Below are 9292 nucleotides of genomic sequence, written 5' to 3' on the forward strand. Positions count from 1 at the left end.
TTGGCTCACCCAGTATGGCCGTTCTTCTGTTCTTTTTTCCCCTTGAGCAGGGACACTCGAGTCCTGTGGATACTGAGGGTATATCTACACTACGAAATTAGGCAGAATTTATAGAAGCCGGTTTTATAGAAATTATTTTTATACAGTCAATTGTGTGTACCCCACATAAAATGCTCTAAGTGCATTAAGTCGGTGGACCGCGTCCACAGTACCAAGGCTAGCATCGACTTCCGGAGTGTTGCACTGTGGGTAGCTATCCCACAGTTCCCGCAGTCTCTGCGCTCATTGGAATTCTGGATTGAGATCCCAATGCCTGATGATGCAAAAACAGTGTCGTGGGGGTTCTGGGTACATGTCGTCAGGCCCCTCCCCCTCAGTCAGAGCAACGGCAGACAATCGATTTGCGCCTTTTTACCTGGCTTACCTGTGCAGATGACATACCATGGCAAGCATGGAGCCCGCTCAGCTCAACCCACCGTCACCATATGTCATCTGGGTGCCGGCAGACGTGGTACTGCATTGCTACACAGCAGCAGCTAATTGCCTTTTGGCAGTAGACGGTGCAGTATGACTGGAAGCCATCATTGGCTATCTGGGTGCTGGCAGACGTGGGGCTGCATTGCTATACAGCAGCAGCTCCTTGCCTTTTGGCAGTAGATAGTGTATTACGATTGGTATCCATCATCGTCTTATTCCTCGGTGAGTTCGGTCAGAGGCACCTGGGCAGACATGTTTTGTCTCTTGGAGACTCAGTCCTGCCGGCAGTCCTATTGAACCGTCTTGACGATGATGGCTAGCAGTCGTAATGCAGCATTTTCTGCCAAGCACCCAGAAGATGCTGATGGCTATCAGTCATGCTGTACCGTCTGCTGCCAGTCTAAGATGTAAAAGATAGATGGACCAGATTTGTTCTGTATTCATTTGCTTCCCACTCCCTCTGTGAAATCAACGGCCTGCTAAATCCAGGGTTTTGAGTTCAATCTTTGGGGGGGGGTCATTCTGTGTGACAGTTGTTTGTGTTTCTGCCTAATGCACAGCCACCTTTGTTGATTTTAATTCCCTGTAAGCCATGTCGTCACTCGCCCCTCTCTCCCTCCATCAGACAATAGTTTCATGCCTTTTTTCAGCCCAGATGCCATAGCACTGGGATCACGGAGCCCGGTCAGATCACCGCGGCAATTTTGAGCACTATGAACACCACATGCATTGTCCTGGAGTATATGCAGAGCCAGAACATGCGAAAGCAAAACCAGGTGAGGAGGCAATTGCAGTGTGGCGACGAGAGTGATGAAGAAATTGACATGGACTTAGACCTCTCACAAAGTACGAGCCCCAGCAATGTGCAAATCATGGTGTTACTGAGGCAGGTTCATGCTGTGGAACGCCGATTCTGGGCCCAGGAAACAACTACAGACTGGTGGGACCGCATCGTGTTGTAGGTGTGGGACGATTCCCAGTGGCTGCGAAATTTTTGCATGCGTAAGGGCACTTTCATGGAACTTTGTGACTTGCTTTCCCCTGCCCTGAAGCGCCAGAATACCAGGATGAGAGCAGCCCTCACAGTTGAGAAGCGAGTGGCGATAGCCCTGTGGAAGCTTGCAACGCCAGACAGCTACCGGTCGGGAATCAATTTGGAGTGGACAAATCTATTGTGGGGGCTGCTGTGATCCAAGTAGCCAATGCAATCAAAGACCTGCTGATATCAAGGGTAGTGACTCTGGGAAACGTGCAGGTCATAGTGGATGGCTTTGCTGCAATGGGATTCCCAAACTGTGGTGGGACGATAGACAGAACCCATATCCCTATCTTGTCACCGGAGCACCAAGTCACCGAGTACATAAACCGCAAGGGGTACTTTTCAATGCTGCTGCAAGCCCTGGTGGATCACAAGGGACATTTCACTAACATCAACATGGGATGGCCGGGAAAGGTACATGATGCTCACGTCTTCAGGAACTCTGGTCTGTTTCAAAAGCTGGAGGAAGGGACTTTTTTCCCGGACCAGAAAATAACCGTTGGGGATGTTGAAGTGCCTATAGTTATCCTTGGGGACCCAGCCTACCCCTTAATGCCATGGCTCATGAAGCCGTACACTGGCAGCCTGGACAGTAGTCAGGACCTATTCAACTATAGGCAGAGCAAGTGCCAAATGGTGGTGGAATGTGCATTTGGACGTTTAAAAGCATGCTGGCACAGTTCACTGACTCGGATAGACCTCAGCGAAATCAATATTCCCTATGTTATTGCTGCTTGCTGTGCGCTCCACAATATCTGTGAGAGTAAGGGGGAGACATTTATGGCGGGGTGGGAGGTTGAGGCAAATTGCCTGGCCACTGATTACGTGCAGCCAGACACCAGGGTGGTTAGAAGAGTACAGCAGGGCGCGGTGCGCATCAGAGAAGCTTTGAAAACAAGTTTTGTGACTGGCCAGGCTACTGTGTGAAACTTCTGTTTGTTTCTCCTTGATGAACCCTCCCACACCCCGGTTCACTCTACTTCCCTGTAAGCAAACCACTCTCCCCTTCCCGCTTCGAGCACCATTTGCAGAGGCAATAAAGGCATTGTTACTTCTCATTCATGCATTCTTTATTAATTCATCACACAAGTAGGGGGATAATTGCCAAGGTAACCCGGGATGGGTGGGGGAGGAGGGAAGGACAAGGACACACTGCAGTTTAAAACTTTAAAACTTTAACTCTTATTGAAGGCCAGCCTTCTGATGCTTGGGCAATCAGCTGGGGTGGAGTGGCTGGGTGGCTGGAGGCCCCCCCACCACATTCTTGGGCGTCTGGGTGAGTAGGCTATGGAACTTGGGGAGGAGGGCTGTTGGTTACACAGGGGCTGTAGTGGCGGTCTCTGCTCCTGCTGCCTTTCCTGCAGGTCAACCATATGCTGGAGCATATCAGTTTGATGCTCCAGCAGCCGGAGCATCGACTCTTGCCTTCTGTCAGCAAGCTGACGCCACCTATCCTCTTCAGCCCATCACTTGCTCTCTTCAGCCCGCGATTCAGCCCGCCACCTCTCCTCTCGTTCATATTGTGATTTTTTGCACTCTGATATTGACTGCCTCCACTCATTCTGCTGTGCTCTGTCAGCTTGGGAGGACATCTGGAGCTCCGAGAACATATCATCACAAGTCTGCCATTTTTTCCTTCTAATCTTCACTAGCCTCTGCGAAGGAGAAACATTTGCAACTGGTGGAGGAGAAGGGAGAAGTGGTTAAAAAAGACACATTTTAGAGAACAATGGGTACACTCTTTCACGTTAAATTTTGCTGTTCACATTACACAGCACATGTGCTTTCATTACAAGATCGCATTTTTCCTTTTACATTGAGGTCCTGCCGGTTTGGTGTGAGAGATCACTCATGCAGTGCCAGGCAACAGAATTCGGCTTGCAGGCAGCCATGGTAAGCCACAGTCTTTTGGCTTCTTTAATCTTCATAACATATGGGAATGGTTTCAAACAGCAGTGCCCTCATTTCCCATACCAAGCACCCGTTGGGTTGGCCATTTAAAATGGGCTTGCAATGTAAAAGGAGGGGCTGCCAACTACCCCCCACACATACACCTGATTCTCTGGGATGATCACTTCACCCCTCCCCCCCATCGTGTGGTTAACAGCGGGGAACATTTCTGTTCAGCCGAGCAGGAACGGGCACCTCTGAATGTCCCCTTAATAAAATCACCCCATTTCAACCAGGTGACCATGAATGATATCACTCTCCTGAGGATAACAAAGGGAGATAAGGAATGGATGTTGTCTGCATGCCAGCAAACACCAGGACCATACTCTGCCATGCTTTGTTATGCAATGATTCCAGACTACATGCTACTGGCCTGGCGTGGTAAAGTGTCCTACCATGGCGGACAGGATAAGGCAGCCCTACCCAGAAACCTTTTGCAAAGGCTTTGGGAGTACAGCGAGGAGAGCTTTCTAGAGATGTCCCTGGAGGATTTCCGCTCCATCCCCATACACGTTAACAGACTTTTCCAGTAGCTGTACAGGCTGTGATTGCCAGGGCAAATTAATCATTAATCATTAAACACGCTTACTTTTAAACCATGTGTAATATTTACAAAGGTACACTCACCAGAGCTCCTTTGTGCACCCTCAGGGTCTGCGAGCACCACTTGGGTGAATTCAGGGGTTACTGGTTCCAGGTCCAGGGTGATAAACATATCCTGGCTGTTGGGGAAACCGGTTTCTCCGCTTCCTTGCTGTGAGCTATCTTCATTGTCTTCATCATCATCTTCCTCGTACCCCGAACCCGCTTCCCTGTTGCGTGATTCTCCATTGATGGAGTCAAAGCACAAGGTTGGGGTAGTGGTGGCTGCACCCCCTAGCATGGCATGCAGCTCCGCGTAGAAGCGGCATGTCTGCGGCTCTGCCCCGGACCTTCCGTTTGCTTCTCTGGCTTTGTGGTAGGCTTGCCTTAGCTCCTTAATTTCACGTGGCACTGCTGTGCATCCCTGTTATGGCCTCTGTCCTTCATGGCCTTTGAGACTTTTTCTAATATTTTGCCATTTCGTTTACTGCAACGGAGTTCAGCTAGCACTGATTCGTCTCCCCATATGGCAAGCAGATCCCGTACCTCCCGTTTGGTCCATGCTGGAGCTCTTTTGCGATCCTGGGACTCCATCATGGTTACCTGTGCTGATGAGTTCTGCATGGTCACCTGTGCTCTCCACGCTGGGCAAACAGGAAATGAAATTCAAAAGTTCGCGGGGCTTTTCCTGTCTACCTGGTCAGTGCATCTGAGTTGAGAGTGCTGTCCAGAGTGGTCAAAATGAAGCACTGTGGGATAGATCCCGGAGGCCAATAACGTCGAATTCCGTCCACATTACCCCAAATCCAACCCAGAAAGGCCAATTTCAGCTCTAATCCCCTCGTTGGAGGTGGAGTAAAGAAACCGGTTTAAAGAGCCCTTTAAGTTGAAAAAAAGGGCTTTGTCGTGTGGACGTGTCCAGGCTTAATTCGATTTAACGCTGCTAAATTCGACCTAAACTCGTAGTGTAGACCAGGCCTCAGTAACTGCAATATATTCCACATAAGGCGCTATAAAAATTACAGTTTGATTCAGATAAGGGACCTAAAATCTCCAAAAAGACAAAAACTTTTCATAGAAAATCCCCAGAATCCCTGATCTTTTACAGCAACTTAGGTAAGCTGCTCAAAAAGAAAACATTGCTTATTTTAGTTGTCACTATACTCTGCTTGTGTACAAATGTAAAATATGATAAGGCTTTGTCCTCTGGAAGTGTCTAAAATCAAGAGCAGAATCTAATGAATCTACCTATTCAGCCTCAGCTACTTCAGCCTGGTCCACAGTCCCTTTCAATATTCAGTAAAAAATGATGGACCCACATTCCGACTTCAGTTATAGTAGTGTAAATAGGAGTGACTGCTCTGAAGTCAGCTAAGTTACTCCATTTTTACACAGGAGTGACTGAACCCAGAATTCAGCAGTTTCCAAGCACTGAAAAATTAAAATGTCTTTTAATCTTCCAATAAGATAATAAAGGAGGAAAAGAAAAGATAAAACAGCCCTGTTTTCCATTTTTCTCAAGTTTCCATTTTTAATTAAGATTGTCACATAATACCAAGACACAAAAACAGAGACAATAAAAAAGTGATGATAATATCATTAAAAATTAAGGAGGCAAGATGAAAGTGCCTTTAACAGTGTAATTGTGTAACACCTAACACTTAATGAAAAATTCATTTAAATGATTCCAGATAATAAGATGCCTGAATTTAATATTTGATGTCATAAGCTCTTTCAAATATATGGTTCATAAGCATTCAGGAAAGCCAGAGCTAATATGTGCTTCAGAAGTCTCTTTCCAATGCCGCAATACAATATTGATGAATGTGAAGTTAGAATGTCTATGAGTTTACTCTTTGCATTCATCTTGCCTGTTACTAAAGATGCATTTCAGTTAGGGAGGTCAAGCAATTCAAAAAATTAATTGTGATTAATCGTGCAATTCAAAAAATTAATCGCGATTAATCGCGCTGTTAAACAATAATAGAATACCATTTATTTAAATATTTTGGATGTTTTCTACATTTTCAAATATATTGATTTAAATTACAACACAGAATACAACATGTACAGTGCTCACTTTATATTTATTTTTGATTACAAGTATTTCAACTGGAAAAAAATAGTATTTTACAATTCACCTAATACAAGTACTGTAGTGCAATCTCTCTATCATGAAATTTGAACTTAGAAATGTAGAATTATGTACAAAAAACTGCATTCCAAAATAAAACAATGTAAAATTGTAGAGCCTGCAAGTCCACTCAGTCCTACTTCTTGTTCAGCCAATTGCTCAGACAAACAAGATTGTTTACATGTGCAGGAGATAATGCTGCCTGCTTCTTGTTTACAATGTCACCTGAAAGTGAGAACAGGCATTTGCATGGCACTGTTGTAGCCGGCATTGAAAGATATTTACATGCCAGATGTGCTAAAGATTCGTATGTCCCTTCATGCTTCAACCTCCATGCCAGGGGACATGCGTCCATGCTGATGACGGGTTCTGCTCAATAACAATCCAAAGCAGAGCAGACCGATACATGTTCATTTTAATTATCTGAGTCAGATGCCAGCAGAAGGTTGATTTTCTTTATTGGTGGTTTGGGTTCTGTATTTTCTGGATTGGAGCGTTGCTTTTTAAGACTTCTGAAATCATGCTCCACACCTTGTCCCTCATAGATTTTTGGAGGCACTTCAGATTCTTAAACCTTGGAGTGTTGTAGCTATCTTTAGAAATCTCACATTGGTACCTTCTTTGTGTTTTGTGAAACACAAAGTGTTCTTAAAATGAACAACATGTGCTGGGTCATCATCCAAGACTGCTATAACATGAAATATATGGCAGAATGCGAGTAAAACAGCAGGGGACATACAATTCTCCCCCAAGGAGTTCAGTCATAAATTTAATTAATGCATTTTTTTTTAACACGCATCATCAGCAAGGAAGCATGTCCTCTGGAATGGTGGCTGAAGCATGAAGGGGCATACAAATGTCTAGCATATCTGGCATGTAAATACCTTGTAGTGCCAGCTACAAAAGTGCCATGCAAATGCCTGTTCTTACTTTCAGGTGACATTGTAAATAAGAAGAGGGCAACATTATTTCTTGTAAATGTAAACAAAGTTATTTGTCTTAGCGATTGGCTGAACAAGAAGTAGGACTGAGTGGACTTCTAGGCTCTGAAGTTTTACATTGTTTTGGTTTTGAGTGCAGTTATATAATAAAAAAAATCTACGATTGTAAGTTGCACTTTCATGACAAAGAGATTGCATTACAGGACTTGAATTAGATGAATTGAAAAATACTATTTCTTTTATCATTTTTAGTGAAAATATTTGTAATAAAAATAATATACACTTTGATTTCAATTACAACACAGACTACAATATATGTGAAAATGTAGAAAAACATCCAAAATATTTAATACATTTCAATTGGCATTCTATTGTTTAACAGTGTGATTAAAATGGCGATTAATCGCGATTAATTTTTTTTATTGCGATTAATTTTTTTAAGTTAATCAGATGCAATTAATTGACAAAGAGGATGGAGCTCGGCTGTTCTCAGTGGTGGCAGATGACAGAACAAGGAGCAATGGTCTCAAGTTGCAGTGGGGGAGGTCCAGGTTGGATATCAGGAAAAACTATTTCACTAGGAGGGTGGTGAAACACTGGAATGCGTTACCTAGGGAGGTGGTGGAGTCTCCTTCCTTGGAGGTTTTTAAGGCCCGGCTTGACAAAGCCCTGGCTGGGATGATTTAGCTGGGAATTGGTCCTGCTTTGAGCAGGGGGTTGGACTAGATGACCTCTTGAGGTCCCTTCCAACTCTGATATTCTATGATTCTTATCTCTATGATAAACAATCTGGAAAAAGGGGTAAACAGTGAGGTGGCAAATTTTGCAGACGATACAAAACTATTCAAGATAGTTAAGTCCCAGGCAAACTGTGAAAAGGATCTCACAAAACTGGGTGACTGGGCAACAAAAATGCAGATGAAATTTAATGTTGATAAATGCAAAGTAGTGCACATTGGAAAACATAATCCTAACTATACATATACAATGATGGGGTCTAAATTAGCTGTTACCACTCAAGAAAGAGATCTTGGAGTCATTGTGGATAGTTCTCTGAAATCAATGTGCAGCGGCAGTCAAAAAAGCAAACAGAATGTTGGGAATCCTCAAGAAAGGGATAGATAATAAGACAGAAAATGTCATATTACCTCTATATAAATCCATGGTATGCCCACACCTTGAATACTGCCTGCAGATGTGGTCGTCCCATCTCAAAAAAGATATATTGGAATTGGAAAAGGTTCAGAAAAGGGCAACAAAAATGATTAGGGGTATAGAACGGCTTCCGTATGAGTAGAGATTAAGAAGACTGGGACTTTTCATCTTGGAAAAGAGGCAACTAAGGGGGGATATGATAGAGGTCTATAAAATCATGAGTGATATAGAGAAAGTAAATAAGGAAGTGTTATTTACTCCTTCTCATAATACAAGAACAAGAGGCCACCAAATTAAATTAATAGGTAGCAGGTTTAAAACAAACACAAGAAAGTTTTTTTCACACAACGCACTGTCAACCTCTGGAACTCCTTGCCAGAGGGCGTTGTGAAGGCCAATACTATAATGGGGTTCAAAAGGGAGCTGGATAGATTCATGGAAGATAGGTCCATGGATGGCTATTAGCCAGAATGGGCAAGAATGGTGTTCCTAGGCTCTGTTTGCCAGAAGCTGGGATTGGGTGACAGGGCCTGGATCACTTGATGATAACCTGTCTGTTCATTCCCTTTGGGGCACCTGCCATTGGCCACTGTCAGAGGACAGGATACTGGGCTTGATGGACCTTTGGTCTGACGCAGTATGGCCATTCTTATATTCTTATGTTCTTATGCTATATTCTTATTATGAGAGCATGGAATTACTATCCATAGTGATTCTATGGTAGTTTGGTTCATTTGATTCTACACTTTCTTTCACATATAGCGCCACTCCCCCACCAACACGACCTATTCTGTCCTTCCAATATATTTTGTACCCTGATATTACTGTGTCCCTTTGATTATCCTCATTCCATTAAATTTCTGTGATAGTCCACAGTCCAAATAAGCATGACAGATTACAAGATTCCCTGAAGATGCAATGTGGCTTAGTCAAGAAAAGATGTGCCATTTGTACAGAAATTATTATCTATTATTCACATCAATATCCAGCTCTGGTACAATCTCATACACTTTT

The sequence above is a fragment of the Trachemys scripta genome, chromosome 7 (genome assembly GCF_013100865.1).
Source record: "Trachemys scripta elegans isolate TJP31775 chromosome 7, CAS_Tse_1.0, whole genome shotgun sequence".
NCBI lineage: Eukaryota > Metazoa > Chordata > Testudines > Emydidae > Trachemys > Trachemys scripta.